The sequence below is a fragment of the Varroa destructor genome, unplaced genomic scaffold (genome assembly GCF_002443255.2).
Source record: "Varroa destructor unplaced genomic scaffold, Vdes_3.0 BEIS01000003.1, whole genome shotgun sequence".
Classification (NCBI taxonomy): Eukaryota; Metazoa; Arthropoda; class Arachnida; order Mesostigmata; family Varroidae; genus Varroa; species Varroa destructor.
The window spans coordinates 32,948,516-32,971,021 of record NW_019211456.1 but is presented as its reverse complement, the minus strand read 5'-3'; the positions used below and the strand labels follow the sequence as shown (position 1 = coordinate 32,971,021).

The 22,506-nt window shown below is 43.1% G+C and overlaps 1 protein-coding gene and 1 long non-coding RNA gene across 19 annotated transcripts in view; one reads left to right on the top strand and one right to left on the bottom strand.

The window, feature by feature from the left end:
- The window catches only part of LOC111247409 (metabotropic glutamate receptor 5-like), a 302,423-nt gene that overhangs the window by 127,109 nt on the left and 152,808 nt on the right, over positions 1-22,506 (top strand). For 10 of the 18 annotated variants that reach the window (XM_086983471.1, XM_086983469.1, XM_086983479.1 and 7 more), the window contains one exon: positions 16,275-16,415. The exons of 5 other annotated variants lie outside the window; for them this stretch is intronic. The gene's annotated coding sequence lies outside the window, so the exon portion shown is untranslated. Of the gene's footprint in view, positions 1-11,237; positions 12,833-13,542; positions 15,652-16,274; positions 16,416-16,439; positions 17,005-22,506 lie in introns of those variants that run through there. 3 more of the 18 variants (XM_086983470.1, XM_086983472.1, XM_086983476.1) reach the window with 3 other exon arrangements.
- Positions 11,225-16,376, bottom strand: LOC147756843 (uncharacterized). Its single transcript, XR_015323633.1, has 2 exons — positions 16,244-16,376; positions 11,225-15,986 (listed from the first exon to the last, which is right to left on the bottom strand). It is a non-coding gene; the product is annotated as an uncharacterized LOC147756843 (long non-coding RNA).

Below are 22,506 nucleotides of genomic sequence, written 5' to 3'. Positions count from 1 at the left end.
GCTTTTGTTTTTGCCGAGGTCTAGCCATTGCATTTGCAAACAGCAGACATTTCGAGCACTGCCACTGCAAACAAAAAGTCGGCACAAGGAGGCAAGTATTCAAGATTTGCCTTCCGGTAAAAGGAGACAGAATGCGTCATAGATAACCAGGTGAAAAAGCGCGAGGTAATCTTGTGGCGATACCGTTGTGTCAGGGATCCGCAAGAAATAGGGGCCAGACAGGTACGCGTACTTAAAAAACAGAGATCTACCATGAAGCATTTCAGGCGATCTCCAAATAATACCGAACGTTTTCTATCAGCTTATAGCTACATACAGTCATTAGGCTGTACTCAGACAGGCATGAATTCTGTCCGATTCGCAACTTATCGTAAACTATTTGCGGTTCAAGTACCAAGAAGGTCAAAGACTAAAGAGAAGAAGGACTGAGTGAGCGCTAACCGTCTGTTTTGACGGAACAATGTGCATACGCATGTTTGTATGCATGTGTATACAGGCGTGCTCGCACGTGTAAGGGGACGGGCAATAGGACAGGACAGATATCTGCAAAAGTAGTGATCCTTCACATGGCTTTACTTGACTTTTTCTATGTGGGTGCCACTGCGAATTCATTAACTAGATACTTTTGCGGCGAATATCATAGTGGTCGTCATCAACCGGCTACAACGAAAGCTGCGATTACGGGTTGAATAACGTCGCTTCTTCTTTTCTGGTTTTAGTTTGCAAGGTGCCAAGCCAGCAGAAGTCGCAAGATGTCGGGCTGCTTGGTTACAGGGGCGACTGCGATGGCCCCTGGCCTGAGCTTGCTACAGGAGAGATTAGTAAGACGTATGTTAGGAGGAACAGAAGCTGTCGGCCTATCCTGCTATCGTTGTTTCTGCAGGTTCTGCGAAACAGAGAGAGAGTCATTAGTTGGTATTGCCATTTGCGTTCTGCTCAGCTTTCCTTGTGCCAGGTCTGGAGCATGAGAGTTTTATGTATTTATATGCGAGTAGGTATTTATCAGCGTTCATCTTCAAGAATCACCACTTGATGGGCAGCGTTCATTTCCTGGTTCTACGTGAACAGTACATTCGAAGTAGAAAATGCGGCTTGTATTTCTATTTTCAATGGAAGAATGCCAGAAAAAACCGAAAAACGTTGGCAAAAAACAAAACTACCGTGAGTTAAACGGATATATTTTCAATCGTTTCAAGATCGTCGACTTTATTCGCCCTATGGGCCTTGTAGCCATGCCGGATCCGCTCAGTTTCTTTGAGACTGGTTGCAAAAGTTAATCTCTCATCATTCTTTCTGCTCTTAAATAGTTTTCTGGCCTACATCAAGCCCCGGAAAAACATAACTCAACCATTTCTCCACAGTATACAGTAGAACTAGCTAAACGCGCAACTAGCCGTAGGAACCATTCAGGGAGGCAAGATATTTTAACGAAGACAAGAACTTTATACAGTATATAACCCGACAAATCCAGAAAAGTAGAAAGATCGGAAAGAGACATCGTACGAGATAAATCGGGCAGTATCATAGCCCTCCTCTCTATTTCTCCCAAGTTACAATAAAGACTTTCGCTCGTCTCTAACTCACTGACGCAAAGAATATTGGTTTCGCTGAATGCGCAGATACACTTGGGTGTCTTTATGTATGCAGACGCGCTTATTTTACTAGTCATAATACCCAGGGGTGCACGTAGATTTTAGTTGTTAAGACTAGCGTTCTGCAATATTCTAAGAGGCTTCGCTCAGATAGACGGCATTGGTATCCCTCATCTGTACACTGGAAGATTAGTCGGATAAGTAAGTGACAACGGCCCGCTATGATGCCGACGTCGAGGAATAGTGCGAACGAAAAAAAAGGGCGCAAACCCCAATAGGAAGCGACAGCGTTCGGTCTAGGCTACGGCAATGAAAGACAATGAAAATGGGAGTGTCGCTGTAGAGATAGGAGGAGACGAGGTGACTTCTACGCGAATGGCAATGAGCCCAATAGCAGTGAAGCTAACGGTTGACTCAACGTACACTCGGGAGTTCGGGGATAAGCGGTGTGAGAATAACGGGATAACACCGCGAGGTAAGTTAGTTTTCAAGGGTCAAAACGAGAGATAACAAATAAGCTGTACTGTCGTCTATTATACCTGTTCCGTTGCCTGTCATCCTATACGCCCTCCGGTGGGAAGTCGCTCCAAGTATCACACGGCGCCAAGCGATGAGAATTGACTCACTGCAAGAGCTAGCCGCACACTGACGCATTATCCTGTTGGTCTCTTACTACTGTTACCCTGCTGTTGTCCGATGCTCCGGCTCGTAAATCAACAACACCCTCCAACCAATAGGACCTCCAGAGCTGTATCATGCTAGGTCCTTGTATCCGACACTTTCTTGTGGAAAGACACACCCCGCCCCTTTTTTTTTATTTGGGACAGGAAAGAAAGAGGGACGAGAGAGCGAGAGAGAGAGAGAGAACAGCACCGACGATTTTGCAAACCCTTCTGGCTGTGACTGGTGTGACAACACTGTCGTGAGTAAGCGGGCAATCTAGTATCCTATGCCTTGCATACGGTGAGAGTTGACATACAGCCGAACGGCTAGGTGGCCGCAACCTAACCGGCCGCGCTTGTTAAATGCTTCTTGCTTGACAAGCAGATAGTAGCGGGAAGATCGATGAAGCAGTACGGCAAAGTCTGGCATGGGAGAAGATCACCAGGAGAGAAAGCCAGGCACGCACTTAGTAGTTGCACTAAAGGTAGTAGAACTTCTACTGGAGAAACGGCCTTTTGGACGCCCAAACGTTTTTGCCTCTTCACCACTTTGGGGACCGCTGCACGGTAAAATTCTAAAAGCTATTCACAAACCAGGCAAGCACTACCTGCCAAACTATACTACTGGTCGTTGCTGGAAGCAGAAGGCATCCGTTTCCTTCTAGTCTCTGTTGACACCGCCCGCAGAAGACACCGCGTAAACAAACCTATATTAACGGCGATTGCAGAGATGTTTAGGATACCACTTTACGGTGGCCCATTGTATCTGCCATGGCTACTCCGGTGCTGTTGTGGCCATCAAGTCGTCTTTTTACGACATCACAGTTGTTTTGAAACTTTGGAAATTCTGTCATGCTGACATAAGGGCACTTTGAAGAAATTTGGACTATTTTTTAAGACACGCCACGTAAAAGATATGATTATACCTCTTTCTCACGGAGTTACCGCTAGCGGTTTTCTAGAGTGAACTGCATCAAACGAATCCCGTAAATTTCTTATTAAATTAGCATGCAAGTTTATTTGAGAACTTGATGTAACTCCTGTGAAAAATATGGGTAGCCATTGAATTAGACATCTTTAAAACAAGTACAATACTTGCCGAAACTTACCTCGTGCTTGGCCTATAGGGGAACCAGGACTGTCAATGCATATGCAACAATTACGTATGAAAGTTTCAAGGATGTGCACAGAGGAAGAAAATAATGCGAAAGTTCAATGCTTTCATTCATACCTACACTTACCTACATTTTACAGCCTGGCGAAATAGCTAAACTGCGGAGCCAATTGTCCGTGGATCCATGGAGCTAGCTGTAACTGACAAGCTCTGCAACTTGACGAGCATATGAAGCTTCACAATATACACCTTTGTAGACAAAAGTGCCTTGGAGCACGTGAAGAGTTGACACCAGCAGCCAACGTATATTAGGAGAAAAGGACCTTCTCGTTTTCACTATATCCTTTCATACCATGCTGCGTACATACTGCACCACGAACCAGCAGCTAGTCACGTGAGTATTATAGGTATGCACGTCTGTGCATTTGACAGTTCCCCCATAAGACCTTTACTAGTGCCGCTAAGACACCCTATAAGATCGACGGACAGACAGAAAAAAAACGCGAAAGTGAATTAAAGGAAGTTGCCAGATCTTCGCTGTTTTTTTTCCCTCACACGTGCCGTGCTTCGAACTACGACTATATTTGCGACGTAAACACAGTGGCGAGCTTGTTTACACAAAACGAACGACCTCTCTCTCTTCCTTACTATGCTTTTAACTCAGTCGCCCACCGATCCATTTATATTCAAGTCGCTATGGTCAATGCCGGTACGTGTCTCGTCGTTGCCGTTGAGTCGGTACATTTACACGTACTTTGACCATCTGTCTAATTTCGTAGCTAGGAAACTTGTTCCTATTCGCCATACTGGGAGAAGACGAACCAACCTAATATGGTTCTCAAACGGTAGTCTTCAACTTCGATTGATAGTCAGTATACTTTTATTCAAAATTCAAGCAGACTCGATAACAAAGGTCAAAACGAAAGGCAAAAAAATACGTCATGAACTATTCTGGGCTGAAGTTTCTATCTAATGAACCTTGTTTTGTTAAACGTGATGCTTTTTGACTATTGAGCCAGTGTCTATTGTACCAGGTATTAGCACAACGTCCTACCAAAGGGAAAGCAATGAGAAAAAGATCGACCCAGGACAGTGTATTATGCTCGTATGCGCCAGTTCTTCCGTTAAAAATAATTATTCTCAGAGTTTCCAAAGTCGAAAAAAGACTTCTTTCTCCCTGCAATAGATTTCCTCTAGCCCTTGTGTCTTTTTTTTTTTCGCAACGGAATATTCTATTCTAATAACCAACACTCCCGCAAGCTCTTACAACGTGGCAGCATATCATTGCGCTCATTGTGAAAGCTCGAAAGTTCTAGCGATGTATGCTATAAGTGAGCTACCAAGTTAAAACTTCAAAGTAGACGGCCTCAAATAACTTGATGATCAGAACAAGGGTGACGGCCGCTGTATTAATGTAAAATTTTCTTTCGTCATAGCTTATGTTCAGACGGCCCTCTGCGGGCGGCTGTACAGCACACATCAGCGTCACTGGCACTTATACAGCAGACCGTCAACTCAATGAGAAGCTTGCGTTTTGCTATTTGCCAGCCTGCGATCTTGGATTTTTTATCTGCCTAATTAGCAGTGTGCTTGCAGTACGGCAGACACAACTTTAGTCACTGTAAGTGCATTGGCTGGCTATTCAAACTCGGCGCCGGCCGTGGCAATCATTCGCCCGCTGTTGACAGAAAATGGACGGACGGCTGAACGGGTAGATGTGCGCGAGGTCAGTCCTCAAAAAGAGAGTAATACGGTCAAAGCGTTCCTCTTGTCCCGTGTGGCCTATTAAAGTAAAAGAAAAATAACGTGGATCAAGTATTAACGAGGAACGAGCAAACTAGTCGCTGGCGACCCACCTTTACTATACGACTCGTAACTCTTCACTCACTTGGTTTGGATCGTTTGCCGAACTCTGTGCGCTGAACCGACGGTCGGCCCCTTTGTCTTCCCGTTGACTTGCTGGCTTCCGCTGCGTTTGTCGGAATTGCTCAGAGATTCCAGGAGGAAATGCAGGTGGAGAGGTAAACTGAGATTCCGCGAATAAATGCCCACGATCGCAATAAGCGCAACGCGCAGTGACCGACCTAACAGGATCAGCGAAAGTCAGAGAGATGAAATAGGCGACCAACCAGAAATGCTAATACCGAAGCTGAGGCAGGCAGTCGCCGTCGATCAGGAATGTTTAGCCAAAATGGTCGTTGTTGATACAGATTGATCGTATCGTCGTTGATACGGATGGGTTTTGATGAACCGACGAAGAGCTGATAAACAAGCGAACCGGCTCTTCTATGAGCACCGTTTGAGGCCGCGGCAAATTCTTATATAAATTACCACAATCATGATCAGTGTGTGAGCCAGTGTTGTTGTAGGTACCGGTGTGGATTATGACAAGCTTAAGATATCGATGATATCTCATATGATACTGGATCACAAACAATGTCCGCTTCTTAATGCTTATGTCACTAAACAATTGATGCTTTCTTAGTATGAATGTACGATACTGTCCGTAGGAGAAGCTATTCACTGCGTTCAGGTCAAAAGGGTTGATAACTGTATTAATGGATGTTTATGATTGGATTGTTTGATAGCATGTCAACATGTATTTATACTTCAAAGGAAAAAAAAGAACTTCACCTTAAACAGCCTGAGTTTGATGAAGTAAGCTAGCATATCTGTCGGTCCATAAAGAAGTTCCTACTTACTGTGATATGCATATATGTATACCTAACAAGTATTGTATATCACTGTTCACGTAGCTGTACGTAAATTCGGTGCGAAAATGTACTTACCCTATTAGGCAAAGGAAGCTCGCACGTTTCATGTTCGAGATGGGCCCGTAGGCCGCATTCGTTAGAACCTGTATGTGTATGCACTATTTGTGTGCTCTGTCATATTTCTTGCTTACATACGATCGTATATGAGGCTTGATAAATGTCCGTTTCAACAACCACCTGTATGATCACTGGTGCGTCGTCAGGTCATTGATTTGTGAGGTCTCTGAGGATGAATTGTGATACATTTGATAGCATGCTTGCGAGATATGGCGAGATAGACGGCAAAAAACAATCTTCGTCATGAAGCCTTTAGCCGCTAGGGGTCCAATACAAGATTATGTACGTAGTGTATACGCCTACGTTGTTTATTATTAATATGGTTTAGTTGTTATTTATTTATGTGCCGTCCACTGGGACGGCAAAGCAACCAAGACACAGCCATTTCTACGAAGTTCATCAACGGCCCATTTAAAGCGGCTTCATACAGGCCAACAAACCCATTTATATTTTTCACAATCTGTCATTTGGTTGCGACTGAAATGTAGGAAGTGTCAGTGGAGAAAGGCCGGCCTGGCCTCAAACTATGGCACCGAACCTGACGTCGAGCTGGACCGTTTCGAACTGAATGAGATATGATGCTAATGATGGGGGTGGCAGAGCATCTAGCAACTAACGGTCTACATAAGCTTCTTCGGCTACTTTATAGGTCATTGTACCTTTATTAGTATCTTTAATATTGCTGCTGCTGCTGCTGATGACAATAATGATAGTAAATCTGATGCAGACAATCGTCAGAGCAACGAGCCTCACAAAGGTAGATATCTGCAGAGTCCTGCTGCCTCGTCGCTCAGGCGACTCCACTCGACAAGCGCAAAGCGATGGCCAGACCGGTTCGACTTGAATCGTCAATTGTCGAACGCTGACAATTGTGACAACAAAGGAAGACGCCAACAGAGCTTTATTTACAACACCTTATTCTATTTTGCTATATTTGGCCTTTTCGAGAAGCCCTTGCCGTATTTGCGTAATAAAGAGGCTGTCGCCTAGGGAGTAAGCGGTATTTTAGTTCTCCCTATGTCACCGGGTATTTCCAATAAGGCGAATAGCCGTAGCTAATAACGCCCACTTTATTTAGATTCCCAGATACCCCTGGCTCACCGAGCGCGTGCGCCGACAAACGATTCAGCTGTAGCCACTGTCGCTGCTACGCGCGACCGTATTAAAGTTCACGGATTATCATCAGGCGCTTGGCTACACTCTCGAATAGCAGCCAGCCCTTTCATCGGAAACAGTTTTTAAAAGGACGTTTATTCGTGATGTTTCTTCCGCTGCTCAAAGAGAAGACCAGTGCCCATCTTCAGTAGAGATACTAGCAGGTCTAATTATATACACGAAAAATTGCTGTCTCCCTCATTTGAACTTCTAACAAAGGTCTTAATTGCGCCGACGTACGTAGTCTGTGTGCGTGCGTGTATGTACGAGTGTACATATATACAGATCGTCAGGCATGACCCTTGACAAAACAACGAGTTGCCATTTTTTGGTATATTGTTCAACTCGTTACGGTCAAATGACGAGAACTTACAGGCATCGTTGCTATATAGATCAGAGGGACCTTGCAATAGAGCGAAGCCGCATACAAACTGCCATACGCGCCATAATACAGTATGGGTTAAATGGTCAGGTGGAGAAGTTGAGAGATAACAATTAACTGAGCGGAATTGAGGCTGCGAAATCTTAATCACAAAAAATCTCGCTAGAGCTGTCGACTAGCAGGGGCAAAGCAGGCGATTATGCAGCGCAAACGGTGAGTTTAATTACGTCGACGCTAAAATGTATTTTTGTGTAAAGTAGGCAAAGAAGCTGTGAGGAGCAGGATCTTGCCATTTAGCAATCTATGGAGCTAGACTACCCTATGTTCATACAAGTACGCTTCTCTTGTGCTAAGACTTTCCTAGACTGCGCGTTTGTGTGTACGTGTACGCGGAACACATGTTAAGTTTCATATGAGCACCTGTTCTTTGCTTAATCAACGCAACCCTACAAGTGTCTTCTGCAACACCCTTGCCATTTGAGTCTATCGTTCCCATGTGTTGCTGCCTCGAGAGTAACATGTGCGCCTACGTTGCCTGGTAATGCTGCTTGCTGATCACTGAAGTCGCTAATACGGCAAATCCGCTAGACAATATAAGCGATTGGCTTTATCGGCGGCCCTTCGGTGACGTGGCTGAGTATGTATTCGGCTGAGCCACGGGGCCTCTGTCTACTCGTTGAGTTTCTTGCTTACACCTCTACATGGCCAGCGGTACGACCGTTCGGGTTGCTGCACCTTCGGTCGGCATCTACTTTCATTAGATTGTCGTCTCCGAAGACAGATACGTTTGCTGCTTTCGCGTTTCTTTCGGCCGCCTTGGGTCTGACCGCCGGACCGGCGGCCTACCCAGTATTACGCTTTGTTTACTCATAGATGCAGTACACTGCGGTGCCCATGTCGGTGTTTCAGGGGAACGTGAACCTAGTTGGAGGGGTTGAGGAGAAACCGGCACGGTGGTAGCAAGAACAGAAGGCACCGCTATCCATGAGCTGTAGCCGGTCCTAGTGGAAAGGGCGTTCATGTTCTACTTTTGGCCGATCGTGTTATCTTCTAATAATAATAATAATAATAATAATAATAACGCTGTTCATCTCTCCTTGATAAAAACCTGGTCATAGTGTCACTATGCCGAGAAGACTTTGTGCTGCTGTTGGTACTCCTAATTCTTGGCGGCCGCCCGATCAGCATCCTAGGCGAAGAGAAAGTGACGCCCGCGGTGCTAAGGATGCTGCTGTTGCGCCTGTCGGTGGACAACGGCGAGGTCATTAATTGGAGCACGAAAGCTGAGCGCCGTCGTTTAACAGCTTCCCCGGTCCCAATCCATATCTTTTACCTAAGCAACGCTGCCAAGAATTACTCATAAATGCAATTTTGTGAACTGTAGTTCTGGTAAAATTTACCGACACAGAAGGAAAAAATATGTTTTGCGAGAGCTAAGTACGCAAACAAGGTAAACAAATATGGTGATATACATTGGCTATTTACAGCGTATAGTTCTACATAGATGTAAATTGCTTGATAAGCATGACGAGGCATACAATTGCAATTCCCTGAGCGATTTTGCCATGCATTGGTGAATACGTCAGCGACTCAGCAGAACCAAGTCGTACGAAGCCCTTTACGTACATAAAAGTAATGGATAAATGAAGGGTGGCAGGTCGGCACGCAAATGGACGTGATTGGTACCGAAGGCGCAACCTATAGCTATAATGCACGCCGTTTGCACTTTAGGAACGTGCCACGAAAACTTCCAACAAGGCAATCCCACATGTAAATGCCCGGAGTCAGCTTACGTTCTAGCGTTCCAGGAAGGGGGACAGGCACCCAGTTGGACGGTAAGGGCATCCGAGACGACAGCACCGAAATCAACGGCCAGCATGGGACTCGAGATATGCTTGTCGAGACGGCAATACGTCGCTGCTGGCTTCGACAGCAAAACAACGAAGGCTGCTAGAACGCCGCTTCCTAATAGAAGCGCCTCTGATAAGGAATTGTGGGAGGGAAATGCTCTTGCCGTCGTGACGTGAAACGTCGTCGTCGTTGCCGCCGCCGCCGCCGCCGCCGCAGTATTTCATGAAGGCCATCCCAACAATAGACCTGGGTGAGTGATTTACCAGGATGATTGCGTGCCTTAAAGAAGCGATGAAAGAACAAGGACATAAATAATTTTAACGAACTAAAATCATCCTTTTCTGAGATAAAACAGATGCAGGATTGTGATGCATCAAATTGAGATTACTTGTTAAACTTAATACTTAGGCCTTTTCGCAGATAAAAATGCCAGCTGAGTTTTAGACGATAACCAACGATTAATCATTGGTTCGTTTAGTTCGTCCAGTTCATTTCGTTTGTTGCCTACCGCCCACGTTACCATCCCGTTACAACCTTCAGTTAGGTTTATTCTCATGTCCAGCGGAAACCTGCAATTGTTTTTTTTTCTTTTAAATGAAAACGGGAAATGATAATAACGACGTATAGGACTGAAGAGAATACGGGGCAGCAAAAAAAGACTCAAAGCGGTATACCTTCTACGTTAAACGGAAATTTTTTCTAATCGCAACGTCAGAGATAATGAAGAGATCAACAAAGAAGAGTCCATTGAACAACCGAGGGAGGGATCGATAGGGAGAACAAACTTTACTGGTGGCACGTCTAGTTCTGCTTAGTGGGCTTCCAACAGTGTTACTAATACGAAGGGTGAGGAGAGAATGGTCGTTTGCAGAACATAAAATAGCGACGAAAGCTAAACGCATACATTATAGCTCGTAGCCTCTCGATAATTTTCGAGCTTCCTGTAACAGTAGAAACGGTTGGAAGCTTCTCAAAATGTCAATCCTATAATCCGCCTTGCGATCTTATTCTATCAACGCCATCATTCGTTTAGCATGTATCAGCCGGGATAGGGATAGCGGCAAGAGAGTCGTCCTTCATTTGATTACAGTTTTCGAGATTTCGGAAAATGAGATTTACTAAGCAGATTGATTCTGTAGGTAAAAGGAAACCAATAAACCGGTGCAGTCTCTAATGTTCATTAAAGGACGAATGGACAAGTCAGACAAGGGAAGTAAACTCAATAAGAAGGACTCTGAGGTATATGGTTTTGGACAGAGGACAAATTTCACCTCAATGAAGCTTCTTTCGCTGTGGAAACTAAACTACCGTCGAAAGGTGACGTTTGAAAATTTTCCTCTTTTCTAGAATTCTGCCAGGGGGACACGTCGTTCCTGCAACAATACCACACATATGACACAGATGTAGGAAAACACAAATATTCCTAACTAGCTCAGGGGTGGCGGTTCGGAATTGGTATTACCACTGTGGCAAGCGTAATGAAGCTTTATGATAATATGGTTTTTAAGACTATTGTTATTATTAGTATCTGGAAATTCGAGTGGGTATGTGAAAACGTTGTTATTTCACAAAGAGTGTAGAACACCTACGGTATAAATTAGATCTGTCACACAAAAACGATAAAGATAAACGGCACATCAAGTAATTCATTTATTTACAATTGGATTGCGTAGATTTTATTATCGTGAACCAGATGTAGTTTGTTATTGACCTTTTCGACAAAAAAATATTTAGGCTTCATTGTGTTCCTGCCTGTAAAGACCTGGCCACATTAGTTTTACAATTGTCAGGTGACAAATGTTACCTAACAGCGCTATCTAATAATAAACAATCTAGCAGAATTAAATAATATGTCTCTCGTAACTTATATACATCGGTAGTTATCAAATGTATGCAACAAGAGATACATTTTTCCAATTAATTGCATTCTGTAAAATTTCGAAAAATTCGAAATTGTTTTAAGTAGGAACAGCGGCATATAAATGTACTAAAACGTACGCCAGCCGCACACAGACAAATACAAAATCAACCCTATGATTAGCGAAAGTGATACACCCTAAAGCTGATTACTCCCTTGCAGGCAATGTGTAACAAGGCCTTTAGTTGCTAGCGAACAGTAATCCCTAATTACTTGTCAAACGCGACTTTTATTGAGACCTTCGTTATGGAGACCGTGCAGCGCCTTATCCTCCTTAAAAAGGAGAACTTTAAAATCTTAATTGCTCCAAAAAAGTGACTAGGTCCAAAGTGACATAGAAAACGTATTAATGTTCATTACCTAATCAGCTGTAGCCCTGTGCTACAGGAACTGTAATGCATTTTCAAAAAACAAAAAAAAAAAACCTGTCGATTAAATCTATAGGAAAAGGTGGTTTAGCGGCAGCCTAGTCCGCACGCTATTATTTGAGCTATGCATTTATAAAAGCTACGTATTAGTAAAAGCAAACCATTAGTCCATCGTCGTTAGTCACAGCTGCTTTCTTCATTCACAGAAGTTCCATTGTGATTTTTCGTCACTTTGTAGTCACTTAATGAGAGCTCTACGCGCAGGCACTTATATCGTTGTTAAATTCGTTTTTGGCTTAGTAGCCGATAAGCGAAATAGAACGGACATGCCAATACCTATTTGAGATGAAGGTCATTACAACGAGGGGTGAGATTAATTAAGAAACAAAAGCCTCCCTACCATCAAACTGATCAGTACATGTACTATAAGCAAACGAGGACAAAGTGATGGGCTCTACTTTAGAGGATTCATGGTGATATGCCAATTTCCATAAGTATAGAATAACGTTCTTGCTTTAAGATTGCAATTCTTACATAGCAAACAAATAGATGGCAGTTAACTGTTTAAATCGCTGATTGAACCGTTTTGCTACCTGGCGCCTTCGCTCCATAGTCCAGATCGATTTTATTTTGAAGTGTTGTTTTTTTCTAACCAGCCGTCTGACTTGCAGTCTCACCAACGAACCTTTAAGGATAGTAAGCCTGTCCCTGGCGGGGCTCCAACTCCCGACTCCAAACGCTTCCGGCTCCTTTCGAACCCGTTCTAATAGCAGTAGTTACTTATTAACTGCGCCTATGACTTGACTTTTGGCACTGCAAACTGAAACTCGTCGTCCAGCCAATCTATCCTTCGAGACTGGCGGCAGCTTCTCCGTCGGAGCCGCTGTTCTGTCCACCGTATAGAGAGAGTGAAGAAAGAGTGGACATGAGTGTGATTGGAGGGGAAAGAGCAGAAGACGGTAAGGAAAGATCAATTAACTCGCGCTCTAATTTTTGACCCTAGCTCGGAAATGACGTTTCCATGGTGTCTCGTCTTCGGCATGCCCTGATCGTACAACTCTCTCTTTTCCTTTGTCAGGACTAGGGCGCAGTGATCGAGAGTGACTTGCAGGCTAGACGAGTAAATTCCTATAAAAATAACTAGAAACAGTGTGATACTGTGAAGGGAAAGAAGGCGGTGGGGTTAACGACAGCTCCGTTCCATAGTCCTGCAAGCAGAAGTTATTGGATCTGCGAGTGTTTATCTAGTATTTTTACTATTCTGTCAATACAACCGCTATATGACTGTCGCTATTGCAGGCACAAGCACTTCTGTAGCATATGACTTCTATAAAATGGCGAAACGTATTGGAAACTGAGAGATTACTCGGTTCCTAGAGTTATATAGGTGTGACATACCTCTACACACAAGATACGCCGCCTTTTCGCGCATACAGCGTGTACAATATCTCAACTACACGCACCCAATCACCCAACGATGTGCCATCCATTAACCAATAAAGTAGAAGTACGAAAGTTTTCATCGAATAACACATTATTTTAGTCTTAACTATTATTTAGTCTTAACTATATTTAAGCATCAGTTTATAAAATTCGAAGCTTGAAGAGCTAAAAACGACAACGCCTTAACATTATTGTGGTATTATCAGTTACTGGTAGTCATTCGTGTTAGGTCTATTAGAAGAGTGATGATGATTAGCCGATAGGTTTGAGGCCATCACACATGACTATCATAATGGCGGCTCAACCATAGCATAACTAGACGCCATTACTGTGAATACAATAGCTCTCCATCTACTCTATCGGTTTACCCTCTTTTAACTGTAACTAGCAGGAGCGGCGACGACTTACGCTTGCTAGTCGTGTTTGCAGCTAGCAAGGTACGTAGCTAAACAACTCGCTATTTTTTCATCAGTCGCAGAAGCACTGCGACTTCGCTTAATCAGCCCCTTATGCCTTCGTTTAGCGATGCCATCGCACGCGTACATATGTGTTTGATAATGACGCTGATAACGATGCGCTGAATTCGCTGGCAGCTGCAGGCCCAAACGGATATGCTTCGTACGACCAGACGAGACTGCTGCTACTATTCCTGCCTGTGCATACTCGCCTTATGTATTCGCCTCTCCCGGTTCACCCCCACCGCATTATTCGCGTTCCCAACCTCTCCTACTGTCGAAAATGGCCACTTTCCTTTGTTCATTGTCTGTGGCCTGTCTCTCTCGGATTTTTCTCGCACCATCTGTATCCTGCTAGCGCCTACGCTGGTAACAGCGGCGTCGAGTACTTCGTCTCGATAGTAGTTAGTAGTTGTCAGCCGACGCGGGGAAAATGTGAGTTCTCGCGTCGCAACTGAGGCGGTAACAACGCTACCGTCCTGAAGTTTTCATAGTTTCTTCCCCGGTTGTTTCCCAATCATCCCGTTCCGATCTTCGTGATGAGGATCGAAACGAACCGCTTGGAAAAACGGAGTCGGGTAATCCCCAGCCTCTCTTCGTTGTTTCGCGGGCTACCCTTCTCATGTGCCTCTTTTCAAAAACAATGTGGCCATTGCCGCTTTTTTTTCAGCTTCGGGGATACAGCCAGTGCGGGTTACTCGTCTGCTAAAATACTCGAGTTAGGGCTTTTTCTTCGCTCGTTAGTTTTCGTTGCCATTGGTACGGTTGCAGTCTTCTGCCGACATTTCCGCGGCGGCCATTAGAGCTACTGTGCAGCACTTCTACACAACTGGCTGGCAAAGGTTTGCTCATTTTCTGCTCGCTAGTTAACCATCAACTAACTGACGGACAAACGAATGAGATTGTAGACGAAGAGGAGCAGACAAGATGGTTGTGTAGGCTACCTTTGCTGCTGCTGTTGCTATTATTGTTGTAGTAGCGATTTCGGTAGGGGATAGTACTAGTAGTAGTCCTTTAACTAATCCACAGTTACCTCTCAACAAAAATGTATGAGAAGTGTAAGGTCGGTAAGGATTTGGGTAACGGAATACGTTCAGGAGACAGCAACAACATTCGCAGATATGCCTTAAGTGAAATATCCCTTCACAGTGTCGTTAACTGGGCTGTGTAGGGTAGGCTTCAGATGGGAGCCGTGAAATCATAAAGAAATGTGCCCTCGCCGTTGCTGCTACCGCCGTTTTTGACGCCTGTTCCGCCTTCATTTGCCTAGTGGTGAGTCAAGCGCATCCGACAGGGCTAATACGCATTACTAGATGTACTTACTCGTTATTCTCCGCAGTCATAACAGCATCAGCGGGTCCGTGGGGTACTGTTGAGGCTGGCTGTATTCGTAGTAATCGAAGCAGTGCGTTTCCGCCCCCATAGACTCAACTCTGGCAAGTTCATTTTTTTTTTTTGCTGTTTAGCACACAGCTAGGATAGAAACCGGAAACGAGAGGATTTTTATTCAAAGCTAAAGCATATTACCACTATAGGCACGGTGCGTTAGTCTTTTTCTTTTCGAGCAGCAGCACGTAGGTGGAGCTTGCTGTTCGATCGTGTGTCGATTTGTGCCGACGGCCTGCCATACCTATGGGATCACCCATTTGTGTCTTGGCTTTTCCTAGATTTCTTTTTCGCTCCTTTTTAGTATATACGTCGGTTTGCTTCACTCACTAATCTTTTTTACGCCTTTTTCTTTACCATTGCAGCATACATGCTTAACGTACATATACAGGAGTAGTATGAATAGCTTTCTAAGTAGTGGCAATATTGGAGCTACTTTTCTAGTCGATACGATTGCAATTGATCGGCACTTGATACGAGGATGGAGGTAGCTGGTAAGTAATTTTTACATAGAGTTGGAATTAAAGGACTTCTACATGTTGAAACGTGGAAGATGCTACGGCTCTATTTGCCAAAACGTCGCATTACGTATTTCCTAATCAGTAGTATTTCTATCGTCGGCTCGTATGATGTCAATGTTCATATTTACGCGTATCCAACAAGCGGTAACGAGGGCAGTCGTCGTCCGTTTTCTAGGCCCCTCGTGTCTCTCTTTCTCTCTGTTACGTTAACAATTTTGCTTTCGAATTCAGCCTGGTCCTTAAGGCTACTTCGCTGTTACTGATGCTGATGGCGTAGAATTTTTCTCTATTGTCGCATGTCTCGTCACCTGAAAAATTTCAAGCGCATTTTGCTGTCAAAGCATACTTCTGCCGAATAAATCCATGGGTTAGACAGATTGCAGGACTCAATGGTTTGCATACGCACTGGGACTAACGTATACTATGACTTTTGCGACGGTGGCCTTCGCAGTTACCAGATGAGTAAGGTCGGGCTAGCAGATAATCGTCATACTGGTGAAGGTACTAGGGGCAGCTGTGACAGCAGCAGTACTATTTGCTGATCGAACAATGTTAGATATTGTACGTTTTATTCTTGTTGTTGGTCTCGTTTGCAGGCGACGGCCAGTGGTATGCATAAGCGGCGGGGGTACAACGCTGTCGGCAGTAAGCCTCGGAGCAGCAGCGGAGCCTACATAATGACCGGATCGACGGAAGGGAGGGTCCGGTATCGAAGAAGCTTCGCCGAAGCGTCCTAGGTGAATTTACGTTGAGCTTCATTCATTAGCTACGGGCTACGCATGAACTCACAAACAACACCAGCTCCTTAGGGACAACAATTTAATTTGACCTGACCTAGAGTTTCGCAGTGATAGCCCGTTGCTCAATGGGGCGTCGAGTCTCACGAATAGCAGTCCGAGCCCACCAATGAGACAATCCACAGCAAAACTACCAAAGAGCCATGTCCAGCGTGGTCTTCTCCTCACGCTATTCTTCCTTGCCATATTGCTGTCCGTCTCCTTCCTTATACAATAAAATGTGTGGGGCCAAAGGTTATAACGACTACTACTGTCACTTCAATAGAATATTCTACTCGGCTGTAGCCGTACCGACGAGAGAAAGAAAGCTCCTTGCCACGTTGCTAGCATGCCTATACTTCTCCGTTGATTAGCACCCACGCATCAACATCAGGACAACGGCAGGAGGGATTGTCAAACGGCTTTTTTTCCAGCCGAACAAACCCTTAAAAAAGGTAGCTAGCGTTGACGATATACTCGTAGTTGAAAAGCCAACAAGCATTAGCAAATTGATAAGACGTAGAGGAGTCACCAGCTACGCGCGGCACCTGTGAGTATTCGGATCCCACAGAATACCCATCTTTGCAACCTGAGAAACGTACAAACACTCGCAAATTTAAGCGTCCAGGAAAAAAGAGAACCTTATACATAAACCTGCACTTTCTGCACGACCCATTTACTAATCTCGAACAGATCGTGCGTATGAAGTAAATAACCGAAGTATAAAACAGCAATGAATAGATCAGACTTAACAACCCAACCCTAGCTATATACGCTAATAAACGAGCGGTTCTGAAATTCAACGAACAAAATAGAGCTGATCATTTATTCCGTATTTAGAATAACTGGTAAGGCACCGAGCTTACACGCGTCTAGGCACGTCATGGACCGGCTTCGGTGCTAATCTTGGTTTACTATCATGTTTGTTTCTACTTTTAATTTTTAAAACACATCGGGTTCATAGTGATTCTCTTTCAAATCCAGAAATAAAGTACTTTTCCTTGTGCGTGATGTTAATTCACGCTAGATCAACGCATGCACGAAACATGGAGCTGAACTTTTCTCCTTAGAAAAGTTCAGCTCCATGTTTCTATCTGCAACGTACCTGTTGCTATAAGGCAATAGAAATAATTCATATTAGTTAACATTTTTTATTTTATGCTGAATTATAGCTTTCTGATTTGTTTCTTATAGGACCATCGTCACGTGAATTTGATTTGCTCTCTGTCCTTGCTTATAAACCAGATACGTCAAGTGTACCTACCTACCCACAACCTTCCATATCCTAAATACACGCAAATAGATACCTTTTTGTTCACGGTATCTGAGCTGCGTTTAGCTTGATTGCCTTTTTTTTTTTAATTTTATGACCAATGCATCTACTCGTAGCTAAGCTTAATAGATAATTCTAAAGCGAAATTCTTCCAGAATATAATTCTGATAGATCCGTTCCTTATTGTAATTCCGGTCACTCAGCTGTAGCAACAGTAAGATTAGACGCATTACCAGTAGATGTCGCTCGAGCGCCATTCATATTAGAAACTAGAAAACCTGGAAGCAAAGTCCACTACAAAAAAAAAGGGCACGAAAGCCACTGGCTGCTAGCAACAGTATAGTACGGCATCGATTGCCTTGCCATCCACACCTTTTGAGACGCTATTCCTTTTTTTGTTTCACTCATATTCCAACGTCTCGCTTGACGACGTTGGAATATGAGTGAGACGACCTGAGAAAACACCATATTCAAGTAAGATAAATCTAATCAAACACATTTGACTCTAGCTGAATTATAAACACGGTTGTACGATCCTGGCAATATCATTTTTGTTTACAAGCTAATAGAATTCGTTGGATCAGGAACTGGGTATGCAGTAGCTCACCAAATTACAAGAACCATCCATTATATTGTTTAATAATAATTCAATCTCTCACATAATTTTTTTGCCATTTACATTGTTTATTGCGAGAGTTATGTGACAGCTGTGAGAACAAAATTCGTTTCTGAATTCCGTCAGAAAAATCGATACCTTCCCCGCCTTTTTTTTTTCGATAGATAATTGACTATCTAATGATACTGTTTTGTATGCCATTTTCTTGGCAGGTGTTATATTAGGTTGTTATAAGCGAGTCTTTTAAGCCTGATAATAACCTTTAAACTATGGCGGCCTTTAGAAGTTAAATAATTTTCAAGTTCAGAGTGCAAATCACGCTCAGTGGTCAAGCTTTTTGCTCCTCGAAGGTCGCGAAAATGAGCTGAAAATTGACGAAAACATTAGGCAAGGAAACTGGCAGTGCCCGAATGGCGCAAAAATTTCAGGAACGGAAATTGGAATGTTGTAAAGCTGCAAAAAGGTGTCGGGACCGGAAGGAAAAACGCATTGCCGCAATCGAATAGGCTTCCCACGAAAGCAGAGCTACGAATCTAAGGGTTGTGTTGACCAAAGCTGACATTTCACACATAACACCTTATAGGATCATAACCCGAATACTGAAAATGCGGAAACTGAGTAAGATATCGGTCCCCCGTAACTCGACCCCAAACCAAGTTGAAATGCGTGTGGTCTATTTTACATACAGTCTGCGGTACGGGTATAATCAGCACAACAAGCATACGGTCTTTATAAATGAGGTATGATTCAGTCTTTACTATTAACCGTAGAAGAACCAGATAAGGGATCCGTATCGTCCTCGAGTTCGGCGGTAGTAAGCTCGGACGCATGGTGATGATGATACCTGCAATGGGCATCAGGGGTATCTGCTACTATAAATACCCGTCGAAGTCGAAACGAGACGGATGCAGCCAGCTATCTCAGGTGACTCGTATACCGTTGGCATGAAGATCAAGAGCACGTAGCCTGTGCTTCGTTGATAACAAACCAGGCTTCATCTCCATGTCCCAATTGCTTTCCAAATTGAATAATGATTCAACCCGCCTATTTTCTAAATCAGTCTCAGTTTAAATCATCACGGAGCTTTCCATGACTTAAGGAGGACAACTTGTGGCTACCATACACTACTATAGCTTTCTTTTTAGAAACTATAAATAGAAAATTCACATATGGAAGCATCAGCGGCTGAGCGCTGAGACAAGCGTGCGAAAAATGAGAAGGAATATCGCCAATATTCATTGAAGAATGATCACTACTCCAGTCTACAACCAGTCTAAACATTATTCAGTTATAACAGTTTATCAGCATAATAAATAGGTAAAATTATACGGGCCATTGATTTTTTCCTAGCAAAAAAAAAAACACCGGTCTTGAATTTCAATATTATCAACTTTTCGTAACTGATAAGATGTACATGAATTAGAAATTTAATGCGATTTGCGTCAGTGAGATTCTTTCTCTCACTATATGATCGAACCATTAAAAGATAGGGCTGCATGGGATAACTAAGCATTTTTTTACGCCTTTAACCAAACTTTTATTGAATGATAAAGACGCAAATCACCAACTTGGTTTTACCTGCTGCGAAATTATATTTCCAATTTTAAACTTTAAAGGGTACGTTTTATTAAGGTCATAATAACGAATGCCTACCCTGAAGGCTATATGGGCCAGGATCAGGTAGGGCTAAATGAATCACTGGAGTTAGAGCACGCACGAATCGGATGTCGGGGAAACTATGTTCAAGAGATTGGGGAAGAGTACGACAGGAAAACGTATATGTGTATGAATCAAATGCATGTAAAGCTAAGGTATCGTATTTTCGCGCTTTCTATACAATCTGGCTCCTTTTCCACACTGTTACGTTATACAGGGCTGTTTTCGAAGAGATCTTAATAACTTTAACGGCACAGCGCATCTATCGAACGAAATGAAGTTACTGACACAGGCAAAGCATTGTAAATAATCACGATCATAGGTCAAAACGATCCTATAGGCTTCAGTGCGACCATATTAGCCGTGGGGAACGGTGTACAGATTGCTATTGTTCCTCTTCGCTTCTCGAACAAAATGCAACTTCGGGATGCTTTTTCTGTGAACTTTGACTTCGTCGAATAATTGACTTCTTTGCCCAAATAATGGTCCATATGACCCCATCTAGCAAAGCGATAGGGGCCAAAGACATAGGTTTATTCAACTGACATTCTTTCGAAAATTAGGCTATAAGAGTCTTCGACGAATATTTTAATGTAAAGCCTTCTCAGGATAACGTTAAGTTCACACACACAGCCTTCCCGATGAGTCGAAAAGTGTAGCTTGGGCTTACTTAATATGCAAATACGAATTCCCTATCATATTATAGGAAGCTGCCGTAAACAAGGTCAGATTGATATAATAACTATAATCCCATTTGGCCGCGTTTAAGCTATTGTAATATAATTGATAACATACATTTTTTGCAAGGGAGGTTTATAACCGAATATACTAGAGGCCCTATTGTACAATATGGTATCTAATAAAGGAAACACGTCTCCGCAATGACCAGTCTATCAAATAGTTAATTATCGAGCTTTGATTTTGCATCGGCATTTTGCTTTTAACTAGTTTGAGATGTTTGTATAGAGTTTCGAAAATAAATTATGTTTTCGCTTGCTCTAGAACTAGGGTTATCGTTTCTTAGGATATCTACATAGGATTTGCATTAACAAAATACACATGTAGTGTATTAAAGGAGGCTTATAAATAATCATATTATTTGTTTGATTTGTAATGTCATCCTATCTCTGTCTCACAAAATTGAAATCGTGTACGTTTCTACATAAAATGATGGGTATGCTGGCTCCGCCTGTAATTACTAAGGCCTGCTAAACACTGTAAGCGTCTGTTTCTATAACATGGCCAATTGAAGTTGGACCAAATAGAGTTGCATCCATATATTTCGCTATTATAATAACAAGTCGTCTGGTTCGCATAACGTGTGTATAAAGGAATACGCATAAACGAGCGTGCTATATGGAAAAAATAATACGGATACAGTTTCCCCTCTTCACTTGCCGAGTTTTGATCGTGTCGTCAATAGCTCTATAAAACTACCTACAAAAACTTTGAAAAAACTTAAGTTTGGTTAAAATGAAAAAAAACTAAAGTCTAATATACTTTCGCCGCATGTTTTCGTTGATAATTCCCTTGTCCCTGTGAAATATTACAAAGTAAACCCCCTACCAATTAAGTAGACTTTGAGATCTATTCTTCTCGGACCTTGTTTCATGAACAGGCATACCTTACGCTGTATCACAGCAACAGCTGTGTACAACAAACCAGTAGTCGGAGGTGGCTGGTATCGTGGATTCCCCACAGCGGCAGGCGTTTCCAATGCATGATATAGAATACGTCCTACATATACATACCAATATGACATGGACCTGTAGTAGTCAAGAAGCGTGCCTACTTTTCGACACCTACGCCAACTAACTGCTTGCAGCGTGCTAGACTGCAGCACGATGATTCCTGCTTTATTATAAACCTGTCGTATTATGTTTCTGGGTCTTTCGGTAAACAAAAGAGTTTCCCGGAAAGAAGTGAACAATTATAACTGCCTTCATCCGGATTGGCGAGTCAAGTATGCCTAGCTCAATAACACTGTGCTTAAGTTTTACGACAGACCTTACATTAGATTTAAGCTGAAATTGGCAAAGCAGATCTGGATCAAATCGACTATCATGGCTAGAGTAATCCACCGCCACACTAACCAACTGGTAGACCTCTACATCAAGTAACCAAAAAATTTTCTAAAGCACTCCTTGTATGTCTCTATATATATAGTCTTGTTAAATGCTGTTTTTTTTTCCATTCGCAAATCATCTTTTGCCCGCTGCCAACCACCTGACGATTTTGCAGTATTCTTTTACTTTACAAACGAATGCAGAACATATTTAAGGTTGTCTTGTCCTGTCATTTCGTAGAAAGCACCATAGTCCTATTTTGGCAAGAAACATCGCTGAGAGTTTCTTTTTAAGGACGCTGAATAGCCTTTTGTCTGCAGCCTCGATTCACGTCTCCTCAGATTTTTAAAAGCCGTTGGCGTTGCAGCATATTGCCGCTAACACGCGACATAGTCCTAAGCGAGATCTGTGCTAAAATATGACCGTACGCTTTTTTAGAGA